Genomic DNA, 12,998 nt, shown 5'->3' with positions numbered 1-12,998 from the left:
AAATTGTTTTTAAAGATATTTTGTTTCACTTTGCTATGCAAGCTACCGTGAGATCTGGTGTAACTTGCATCAGTGGAGGCTAACATGCATAGCCCTCAAATGAATGACCTGGCTGGTCATTAAAATACAAAGTTAAATCAAAACAAATATGGTAGAGTAGTATGGCGGTAGTAGAGCTGCGAGCGGAGCAGCATAGAGTACCCTGTCCAGTTGGCGACCGAAATTTTTTGATTCAAATTTTTCACTTACTTTTTACTTTTTTGAAAATCCTTTTTGACCAACGGTTAGACAACTTTTAACATGCTCTTCTTGTTTATTTTGATTTTTTATTTGAGGCGATCTTCTTAGAATAAAAAACTTTCGAAGCGAGCGGTACTAGTGCCCAGTTCCCAACCGACGTACCAGTCTGCGACCGATCGCAAGAAAGAAAAAATCAGTGCTCTACTTGCAGGTAAGGTCGTATTAATTTATCAGGATGATAAAAAAACTCATAAGCTTTCCCGTATTACATTTATTTACACTCGTTCTTTTGTTTTAAAATAGCTCACTTACATTTCCCTTCGGCATGTTTTTTCAGAATTTTTCTTCAAGTCGCCATTTTTTTCTAAAGTTTGTTTTTGTTTTGTTTTGAAAGTGGCGGTCTATGGAGAGTCTTCATTTGATAAAAACGCGGAATTTTTATGTCTTTTTTTTCTCTTCGCGTCTGGAATTTTTTTAATCGCAATGTAGAGTCTTCTTTTTCATTTTTGAGTTTGGTCGGTCGCAGACTGGACGTCAAATTTCGAAGCTGATTGCATCAACTTTTTTATCAATATTCAAACGAAAAAAACTGTATCGAGCTGATTTTTACAGAATGCTTTCTAACATATTCATCGTTTTGGACAAGTATTTTTTGGAGTGGGAGTTGAAGCGTTTTTTCTTACGAAGCTTTTTTGTCCACAGGTAGCCATTTTTTATTTTTTTCGAATAATCCGGGTTTTTCATGTGCTTCCGTGCAAAGTTGGATCTTTCGGATTCTACTCGTTCTTTTCTAGAACTTTTTTTACACAGTACGGGAAATAGGTCAAGGCAGATTACTACCAAAAGAAATTCTCCAGAGGTTTGTTTTTGTATGACTTTTCTGGGTTCAAAGACGTTCGGTCGCCAACTGGACCGGTCGCCAACTGGGCAGGGGACTCTAGTTGATTTGTTTTGAAATTTTGCTGCTTTGATTGGTCAGTCATTTGATGGCTATGCAAGTTTTCCCTCCACTAATGCAAGTTACCCTACTTTAGGGTATGCCATGCTTTTGATGTATATTTTCTATACCACTTTGAGCTGTAAAATTAGCTAGCTTTGCTTTGGGCCATATTCCAGAATATTTGTCTGTAACATAACAGGGGGGCGGACGACACAGGATTTCCAAGGGCAAAAGTTTTCACCAAAATTTGAAATTTCCGAGGCAAGAGAAGAAAATGTATGAATTTCCAAGGTAATTGAATTAAAAAAGGCAAAAAAGAGTGGAATTTCCGATGCGTTTTGTAAAAGTACATGGATTTTTATCGGAATTTCCGACCACACTGGAAAAGAAAAATTATTTCCGAGGCTAGAAAAAATTTCAAAATGCATGTCGTCCGACGGGAGTTAACAAAAATTTTCTGGAATGGCCCTTTGGTAAAGCAGTCCAAAATTGAAAAAAAATTACTTCAGAGTTAATTTAAAGTTATAAAAAAAAAGTCACACAATCACCAGCACATGTCCAACCATAGGCGCAGACTAATAATTTTTCTTAATTTTCTGATTCTTTTGAGTTGGGTCTTTTGAGTAAGTTGCAAAAGTCGTAACATGGTTTCAGCCCCCCCCCCCCAGAAATTTGCAGGGCACACCTAGGCCAGGTTAGTCAGTGTAGCTCTAAAGCTCTAAAACAGCATCTAATAACATGAAAACCAGAATATGATTCTTCAATGGGAATCAAAACTATAAAGTGCACTTACAAACATCAATTTGTCAGATCTAACAAAATTTATAACGGCACTGTCATCATTGACAATCAGTATAAACCATTAGCCCCCCACTACTAACAGTGTAGACCTAACTCTTCATACAAAAATTACGAGAAACGCATATTTGGACTTTGTACCCCATGCTGCACTCAAGCACTTGTAAACATTCCAACAACTTCCATCGAAATGATCTATCACAGCTCAGTCTACCATTTTAGCGCGGTCCGAGGATTGAGCCGAGAACTCTCGCAGAGCGCCCGAGCTCCCGCGCGGCGCGCACCGCGGGGATGAAAAACTCCAATCTGTCAATCATTTTCTCAAGCGAAGAGTGCGCGAAGCGATTCTAGCTTTACGATAGTGCCGCGGATCATCAATGGATAGTATTCAATTATCATTATCCCTTTATTTTCATTCCTAGAACTTTTGCAAAAAAAAGGAAAAATAGAAAAGTTGTATTTTTTACTGCTCTAGATTCACATACTGAATTTGAAAGATCTTCTATGTGGCGTTTTTTTGCAAACTTCAAAAAACTGATTTTTGTCCCGCCTTTGCGGGATTTTGGCCCAAGTGCTTGAGTGCAGCATAGGGTACAAAGTCCAAATATGCGTTTCCCGTAATTTTTGTATGAAGAGTTAGGTCTACACTGTTAGTAGTGGGGGGCTAATGGTTTTGCAATTCTTTGGAGTTACCTATTTATTAAGGGTACCTAGCTGTCTTGATGGAGGCTCTGGGGGCTGGTTATATTTTCCAAATCAAATATTTCAAAATATCTCAAATTATTGAATTTTTTTATCCCAGCACCTACAGGGATCCCACTCCTCCTAAAATTCCTAAAATTCTAAAATAAGTCAAAACTCCGAAAATCCTCCTAATATTCAACAAATTCTCCTAAATTCCTAAAGTAAAATCTGAAAAACTTTATCAAGCACAGTAGCTGATTATGTTTGCCTCCACTCTGATGCAAGTTACCGTAAGTTGGTCTAATGTCGACATCCTTCTTCTAATTTCAACATCCTTATTTAAAGATATGAATGATAGGAAGGTCGGAATCGCTGATTGAAACTTTTTTTTTTGCTAAGCAATCAGTTGAGGAGTCCATCAGTGATTCCAACCTTCCTATTATTGCTATCTCTAAAGAAGGATGTCGAAATTAGAAGAGGGATGTCAACATTAGGCCAACTTACGGTACCCAAAGTCGTTGCCTTTTTATTAAATTCTAGATTTTATTATATTTAGATAGATTTTATTTTATTACCATTTTATTTTACATTCAGGAAATTGTTGAATTATTGAATAGAAATAGAAATAGAAATAGAAATAGAAATAGAAATAGAAATAGAAATAGAAATACCCACAGAGGCGGATCTGGGATTTTTCTGAGGGGGCTCAAAAATCTCTTTTCAAATTTTTTTTTTCTGTACTAACCTTTTGGGCGTAAATTTTGCACCAGCCCTGTTTGGGCAGTGTCACCTTTTTTCCATTCAACATGGGTGACGTTAATGAGCATCTGCACACGCCTGCAGTTCCCATTACCTATGAACCCCAAACATAGGCCTCAGCGGGTTAACATGCGCTGAAAGGAGGGTGGGGCGGTAGGCCATTTTTTTTTACCCGGCTTGAACAGCCAGAGGCTGAACGTGTAGTAATCGTTTGTGGTGATATTCATATATACATTGAGAAATTCCCTAACTGCAATTGCGCACATCTAGTTTCTTCTTTTCAATCTTATCACACAAAATATATATATTGAGATGAATGAGAAGAAAAATCAGTTTCGATCAGAAAACTAGATTTCACTCGATTCCCTTTCTTTGTATTTTTTATTTACTAAAAGGGTTGGGGTGGTTCAGCTGAACCATTTGAACCCCCTCAGATCCGCCGCTGCCCAATCTCACGGTAGCTAGTTTTGTTTTTGGCTCTGTTTCACACTCATAACATAACTGATAACAATCTTCAATAAACGTTTTGAAATCTTTACTGGTACTAATATTTATTCCTTGCTGCATTCCTGTATTTTATATCCCTTTAATTGGCTGTAAAAAGTTTCTGCATCGCTAGAAATTTCTCCAACTTTCAACAATGATAGAACACACCTATTTAAAAAAAGTTAACCAGTGCATTTTTCATTTTTCTCCTTCTTCATCCTCAATGAAGCATTCAAAGTCAAATAGAATTTTAAGCACATAAAATATTCTTATAATTGTGAAATGCCGTTCGGGCATGCGCTACAGTGGAGTGCATGACGTAACTCGCGCTGCAACAAACTCGCCTTCTGTTGGCCTCTATACTAATTAAAGTAAATGAGGTAAGATAAGATAAAACCTTAAAATCAACCAGAATTTACAGAATTTTTATCCATAGCAAAAGACGTGCTTTTCTTTATGAATGAGAATTATTTTCGGTTCCAGATCAAAACAAACAAGGAATTGATTCCTGTAACTCGATGAAAATTGGAACAAGCTGGTTTTTGACTGTTTCTGATCCTAAAGTGCTATTTTTTGATAAAAGCTATGCAATTTATGTTTGGATTTCTAGAAAGCTTACCCATTCATTGTCAATATATTTTTTATTTGAAAGTAATTGCTTCATGGAATAAAAAGATATACTCAAATCTTGTAGGGTTATTTTTCAAAAAAATTTTGCCAAAATCAATTTTTGCATTTCGCCATTTTACCCTATGCAAATGCACGTGTTGGAGTGTATTCTTGAAGGAAACTGCCAGCCAACCAGCAGCCAAAAAAAACCGCATGTTATGGGTGGTTTCAAATTATGACCTTTGAACACAGTGATCTCCAACCCAAAATGGCGCATGTAATGATAAAAGTCAAAATGCTGCGTATGCGCTAGAAATCGCTCGCAAAATCTACAATAATAGAATTTTTGAACGAAGGAAACGTCATTGACAGAATAAATCTGACAAATTTACCAACTCACCGACCCAATTCTTCTCATTTTTGAAGGTCGGCGAAGCAAACGAAGATTTTGTAATTGCCGCCTTACCGTCAATGTCAAATGACTTGGAACGATTGTTCAAAACATGGGATTGTTGATATCGGGCCTGTATTTTCACTTAGCTACTACTGTTAAATCTCTTATGACTTTCACCATCCCATAATCACAACCAAATGTATTTTTAAAGCATTTTAAATTTTGAAAATTTGTGTGAATGCATGAATTTTAAAAAGAATGCCTGGATGCTTGAATTGAGGATCTGCTGAGGAGCCTCATCATTGACTTTGGTAATCAGTGACACTACTTCTTGCTTGTCTCTAAGGCAGGCAACCTTAAGTTCTCAAAATCTCAGAGTCCCAAACAACACTCCCACCATTTTTCACAGTGTCATTTTCTGTGTCTTCATTTGTTTTTGTCATGTTTGTTTACATTTTTCAGTTTGGTCTGCAATTTACACACACTTTTCTACCACTTTTGGTATTTTTCTTTAGTTTTGTGAAATTTATATGTTTGGTCAGTATTTTATTCATTAATTTATGTCAATTCAATATCTACTTTGCATTTTCACTAATTTATTTCATTTTTTGTCAAATTAATTTTTGGTCTGTAATTTATGCATCTGTTCTGCAGAATGCATAAATAGAGGTCATTCAGCCACTTGCCTCACTTCAACAGAGACATTCTAGGAGTCAACATCAAATTAGTCTCTTATCAATACAAACTTAGTCACTTTTCATACACTTGGTGTTAGTCTAACACACCCTGTGTACATGCTGCCTACACAGCTTTCACATTCAGGCCAGCTGGTGAGTTTTTCTTTTTTGCTTTCCCTTCCTTTGCCTTTTGCTTTCTTATAGTGGCTATTAGGTTTAAGATACATTTTCATTACTTATTTTTCTACTAGCATTCAATTATACTTAGCTTACACATAGAACTTTGTCATTCAAACTTCAATTTTACTTTATTTTCATATATACATTAGGACTTGTTTTTTGTCCAATGCACTTTACAGTGTTAACCGTTGCAAACACGGCTTCCGCCTCCCTACATTGACTCCTGTTTGCTCATCTCTGACCCCACATTCAAACAGAGCCGCTATCAACGTTATCAACATAAACTGATGCATCACCACATCACGCACTGTTCAATCAAGATTCACCGACCAACCGCTGTTTGGTAGATGAGTTATAACTTGAGACCGAAAAATCGTTTCAACTTCAAGACTTATGGAAATACCGGGAATAAGACTCAACTCACTCAACCGTAAGTGATACAACTCATTTGTCGTCCGACTCAACGCACTTGTCTTCCGACTCAACTCACTTGTCGTCCGACTCAAATCACTTGTCGTCCACTCAACTCACTTGTCGTCCGACTCAACTCACTTGTGTCCGTCACTTGCTCCGACTCAACTCACTTGTCGTCCGACTCAACTCACTTGTCGTCCGACTCAATAACTTGTCATCGACTCACTCACGTGTCGAATCAACGCACTTGTCGTCCTCAATTGTCGTCCGACTCAACTCACTTGTCGTCCGACTCAACTCACTTGTCGTCCGACTCAACTCACTTGTCGTCCGACTCAACTCACTTGTCGTCCGACTCAACTCACTTGTCGTCCGACTCAACTCACTTGTCGTCCGACTCAACTCACTTGTCGTCCGACTCAACTCACTTGTCGTCCGACTCAACTCACTTGTCGTCCGACTCAACTCACTTGTCGTCCGACTCAACTCACTTGTCGTCCGACTCAACTCACTTGTCGTCCGACTCAACTCACTTGTCGTCCGACTCAACTCACTTGTCGTCCGACTCAACTCACTTGTCGTCCGACTCAACTCACTTGTCGTCCGACTCAACTCACTTGTCGTCCGACAACTCAACACGTCGTCCGACCAACTTCAACCGTCGTCCGACCAACTTCAACCGTCGTCCGACCAACTTCAACCGTCGTCCGACCAACTTCAACCGTCGTCCGACCAACTTCAACTGTCGTCCGACCAACTTCAACTGTCGTCCGACCAACTTCAACTGTCGTCCGACCAACTTCAACTGTCGTCCGACCAACTTCAACCGTCGTCCGACCAAGTCATCCAAATGGACGGTAAACCAGAAGTTAAAGCATTGTTGTTCTCGCTCATTGGCTATCAAGATGAAATCCTTGACATCATTCAAGACTTTGCTCCACCTCTAATCAAACAATCGACTGATGTCATGAAACGTTGCATCACTGACATCCAGGCGCTCCGCAAGAAGTACAGAGATAAAGATAGAGAGCTACGTTTCTTACTCCAAGACCATCAAGACTCTCTGGAAAACTACGAACAAAAATATGGTAAGCCATACTCTTCAACAATTAATGAGGTTGCTACCTATGTCCAAATTATTCAGAAACAAATTCAAGATATTGATCTTACCACTACCAAAGAGACTCAATCTGTCAATTCTCAAAAATCAACCTTTATCGCTGAAGAAGCTACACGGGCAATAGAATATCTCACCAAAGTCTTTACCGTCACCATCACAACTGTTACAAATGATGACTTGAAATTACGCAAAAAGCAACTACAATCACGCATGTCAGAAGTTAGCACTATCTCAGAAAACCTAAAGGAACTGATTGAACTCAACACCAGTGCAGCAGTCTATGGTCCAATCAAGACAAACTACGATACACTTCACAAATCTGCTCAACAGTATGAAAAGACCATAAACGATGAAATGAAATCTCGAGAACTTGATAAACTTGACTCTTTCAAAAAGGTTCAACTAAATATCAAATTGCCCAAATTCATTGGTTACGAAGCTGAGATTGATATTTACACATTCATTGACAACTTCAAAAAACTTTATTCTGATCACGTACCAACATCCTTACAACCAGACTTTGTGAAAAACAATCACCTTGGAAAACATGCGTTTGAACTTGTTAAGAACGTAAATGACATCGATGAAATCTGGCTTCGACTCAAGGACGCCTTTGGAGACCGAAAGCTACTACTTTCGCAAAAGCTCGCAACCCTCACATCCATTGATATGAAGGTTAAAGACTCAACCAAGATCACAGAATCGCTCAGCAAAATCGTCAATACCATGCGAGATTTGATGCTTCTAGCCTCAACGCATCACATCGAGAATGAATTATACTATGGGGACGCACTTACACACCTCTCAAACAAGTTGGGCCAAAGCAGACTGATGAGATGGCTTACATACAGCTGTGACAATCCGAGAGAGGGAAAATATAAATGGAAGCTCATGATCGACTTTTTGGAGAAGGAGATCAAAATCCAACAACAAGTTACCATCCTTCACTCAAATGTTGGCACCACCCCTGGGAAAGACAAGGATAAAGATGGAAGGCAGAAAGGAAGAGGATCATCCTACTTTGGTCAACAACCAAGACAACCAACACCACCTCAACAACCATCATTGTCAACATGCTTCATTTGTGGTGCCAATGATCACGTTCCGACCAATGGCCCGAAGAACACCAAGCTGATCCAATACTTCTCGTGTAAGACGTTCGTAGACATGACAGCCGACCAACGTCTGAAGTTCCTCAAAGACAACAGCCTGTGCCATCAATGCCTCTACCCTGGAGCGAAGATCAGCACAGGCAAACACAATGAAGGGAGATGTCAACACAGATTTATTTGTCAACATCCGTCACACGCTAATGAAAAGATCAAGAAGCATATCCTTGTCTGCGACGAACACAAGCTGGAACAAGTCAACAAGGACATCCTGGAACACTACAAGGACGTTTGCATCCGAAAACATCCACTACCAACCTATTCAAAGGACATCAGGATTTATCATAGTACATTCAAATCAAATCATCATCAACAAGTGGATGACTCAAACAATGCTATCTTTATGCTACAGTCAATCTGCATCAACAAGCGAACGTACACGATCTTCTACGACACTGGCTGCAGTGACTTTGTCAGTCGCTTCGAAGCAGTCAGACACCTGGGACCCAACGCTGTCAAACACTCATCATACGAAGTCGAAATGAATGGTGTTGGTGGCTCAAAGAATGTATCAAGACGTGGTATCTACAAAATATCAATTCCACTCAGCCATGGATCACAAGCCGTGATGATTGGCCCATGTATGGATCGTATCACTGAAACCTTTCCACAATATCCACTACAGGGAAAAGTTTACGATGACATCAAAGATTGCTACATCAAGGAAGGTAACAATATTCAATTCCTTCCTAGCGTTCCTAAATCAATCGGAGGTGATGTAGATTTCATGATTGGGATGAAGTACAATCGCTATTTTCCAGAACCTGTCTTTCAACTACCATCCGGACTTACCATATACAGATCACAGTTCGTCAACACAGATGGTTCATTTGGCATCATTGGGGGACCTCATGAGGTCTTCAACAGGATTGGTGCAGCACACTTATCAACACACTTTGTATCAAACCAACTTCGTCTTTTTCACAATGGGTATGACGTTAATCCAGACATTCGTTTACTCGGTTATCTATCACAAATTGGTGACGTCTTCAACAGTAAGAGTAATCATTTTGATGATGAACAATCAACAATCAACACCTTCAACGAAGCAGAACGTGCTGGAAGTGAACAAACTTTTCGTTGCGTCAGTTGCAGAGGATGTGCCAAATGCAAAAACCTCACCAACGAGATCATGAGCATCAAAGAAGAAACTGAACAACAATTCATAGATGATTCCGTCACAGTGGACATACAAAACCACCAGTCAATTGCTACTCTTCCACTCATGGACAGTCCAAGCAGATTATCTCCAAATCGAGGCATTGCTCTCAAAGTGTATAATCAACAGCTTCACAGACTCGTCAAAAACCCTGATGACAAAGATGACATCATTAACTCCGAACACAAACTCCAAAAACTTGGCTACGTCGACTATGTCAAAAACCTCCCGAAGGAAATGCAACAGTCATTGGCGCAATCAAATCTACAAAATTACATCCCATGGCGCGCCGTTTGGAAAGAATCATCAGTATCAACACCATGTCGGGTGGTATTCGATGCATCCATGACCACCAACTCTGGATTTTCGCTCAATGACCTTCTCGCCAAGGGAAGGAATAACATGAACCGTCTTGTTGACATCTTCGTGCGGTGGAGGTGTCACTCCGTGGTTTTCCACACAGATGTTCAAAAAATGTACAATTCAATCAAACTACATCCAAGCCACTGGGGTCTTCAGCGTTACCTTTGGCAAGATCAGCTCGACTCTACAAAGCCACCAGAAGAAAAAGTGATCAAAACCCTCATATATGGTATCAAATCAAGTGGCAATCAAGCAGAAAGAGGATTGAGGGAAACTGCACGACTGTTCAAAGAGGAGTATCCACAAATCCATCAAATAGTTTCAAACGATGTGTATGTCGACGATTGCCTATCAGGAGCACCAACAGTCAACTTGGCCCACAAACTGGCAGACGATCTTGAAGTTGTCATCAGTCATGGTGGTTTCAGTCTAAAAGGGTTCACTTTCTCTGGACAAAGACCACAAGAATCACTATCAAATGATGGAGAAACAGTATCAGTGGCTGGACTTAGATGGTTCCCTCATGAAGACGAAATCTCACTTGATGTACAACAGCTCAACTTTGCCAAGAAGTCACGAGGGCGAAAACCAACACTGCAATCTACAATCCCAAAGGATCTAACTCGACGTCAATGTGTTGCCAAAGTTGCAGAGTTATATGACATCACCGGACTTATCACTCCAATTGTAGCAACCATGAAGTTGGACCTCCACGATCTGGTCAAAAGAAAGATGGATTGGGATGACGTCCTTCCAGATAACCTCAGAAGTCTCTGGATCAATCATTTCGAGATGATGGATGAAATCAAGAAAGTCAGATTCAAACGTGCAATCATCCCAGACGATGCAGCAAACTTGGACATCCAGACACTTGAATTTGGTGATGCCAGCAAATATCTTGTCTGTATCGCTATTTATGTCAGATTCCAAAGGAAAAATGGATTGCATTCGTGTCAACTCATATTTGGTCGTTCAAAACTGATTTCACAAGAGTACACCCAACCAAGGGCTGAATTGTTTGCTTCAATGATCAATGCTCATTCAGGACATACCATCAAACAAGCCCTCAAAGACAAGCACAAGTCTTCCATAAAATTCACAGATTCACAGATCACATTATATTGGATTAGCAATGACAACCTGAATCTCAAGCAATGGACAAGAAATAGAGTTTCAGAAATACACCGATTCACAGATATCAATGAATGGAAATACTTAAAGTCCGAAGACATGATCGCAGACTTGGGCACAAGAAGATGTGAATCAATCAAAGAAATAGATCAAAATTCTCACTGGATCCAAGGATATCCATGGATGAATCAAGACGCATCAACATTTCCAGACCAATCAGTTCAGGAAATCTCACTCAATGCTCAGGAGAAACAACTCATGAAAAAGGAATCAAGGGATGATGATCGAAAAGAAGTTATCAATTGCTTCATTTCCTCCACAAAACTAACACTTCCTGAGGCTATATCAGACAGGTACAAGTTATCATGCTACTTGTTGGATCCCAACTTCAAAAGATTTCACACGGTCATCAGAATCATGGGATATGTCATCAAATACATCAATGCTCTTCGAAAGAAATTTACCATAACTTCTAAAATCAATCCTCTAAATCAATTACCATCTTTGACCGATGAGGATATCAGCAACTCCAGACAATACTTCTTCAAGAAGGCAACACAAGAGGTGAAGCACTTCAACGATCGATCAAAGTTCAAGAAGATCTCAGAGGAAAAGGATGGAATTCTTTACTTCACTGGACGTATCCTGCCAACCGATCAAATCTCTACACTTGGAAAGGCAACATCCACGATGAAGGACCTCACTGCTTCAACCTTTTGCGTCCCACTTGTCGACAAGAATTCTCCATTGGCATATTCAATTATTATGGACATTCATTGGAATCACCCCACCGCTCTGCACTCAGGAGTGGAAACAACATGGCGTTACGTTCTTCAGCAATGTTATATCTTAGAAGGACGATCACTGGTCAAGATGGTCAGATCATCCTGTCCACGATGTCGCTACCTGCTAAAGCGGAAGTTCAATGTCATCATGGGTCCTCTCTCAGAGGATAATCTCAAAATTGCACCTGCTTTCTACACCACAATGACTGATCTGGCTGGTCCATTCTTATCATACTCCCAGCATCACAAACGAACCACAGTCAAGATTTGGCTGGTAGTATTTTGCTGTGCAACAACGACATCAACAAAAATCAAGGTCATGGATAATTATGACACTCTTGCTTTTCTTCAAGCATTTACAAGATTGGCATGTGAAGTGGGCTATCCAAAAAAGCTACTTGTGGATGAGGGAAGTCAACTAATAAAAGCATGTGAAACCATGGAATTGAACCTCGTCGATATTCAACAACATCTACATTCCAAGCTCAACATTGAATTTGCCACGTGTCCTGTTGGAGGACATAATGTTCATGGTCGGGTTGAGAGAAAGATATCTGAAATCAAGAAGTCAATTGAAAAATCTATCAACAAAGAACGTCTATCCATATTGCATTGGGAAACACTTGCATCAACCATCTCAAACACAATCAACAATTTACCACTAGCTGTTGGAAATCATAAACATTTCGAGATGTCAGATCTACTAACTCCAAATCGTCTACTTCTTGGGCGTAACAATGAAAGATCACCGACAGAACCATTATCTGTGTCTAATGACTACGACAAGATCATTAGAACAAACAAAAAGATTTACGACACTTGGTTTGAGTGCTGGCTCACGGCTCATGTACCTAACTTGATGAGTCAACCAAAATGGTTCAACAACGACACAGACATAAAAACTGGAGATATCGTGCTTTTCACAAAGCAAGAGTCAAGTCTTGCATCTACTTATCAATTTGGTCGAATTCAGAACGTCAACAATGGTCGAGATGGAAAGATTCGTGAAGTTGATGTCGAATATGTAAACAATAACGAGAAAGCCAAACGTGTAACCCATCGTTCAGTCCGTTCATTGATATTGATCCAT

The sequence above is a fragment of the Clytia hemisphaerica genome, unplaced genomic scaffold, assembly GCF_902728285.1.
Source record: "Clytia hemisphaerica strain Z4C2 unplaced genomic scaffold, Clytia hemisphaerica genome assembly, whole genome shotgun sequence".
NCBI lineage: Eukaryota > Metazoa > Cnidaria > Hydrozoa > Leptothecata > Clytiidae > Clytia > Clytia hemisphaerica.
Note: the sequence above shows the minus strand (reverse complement) of the source record.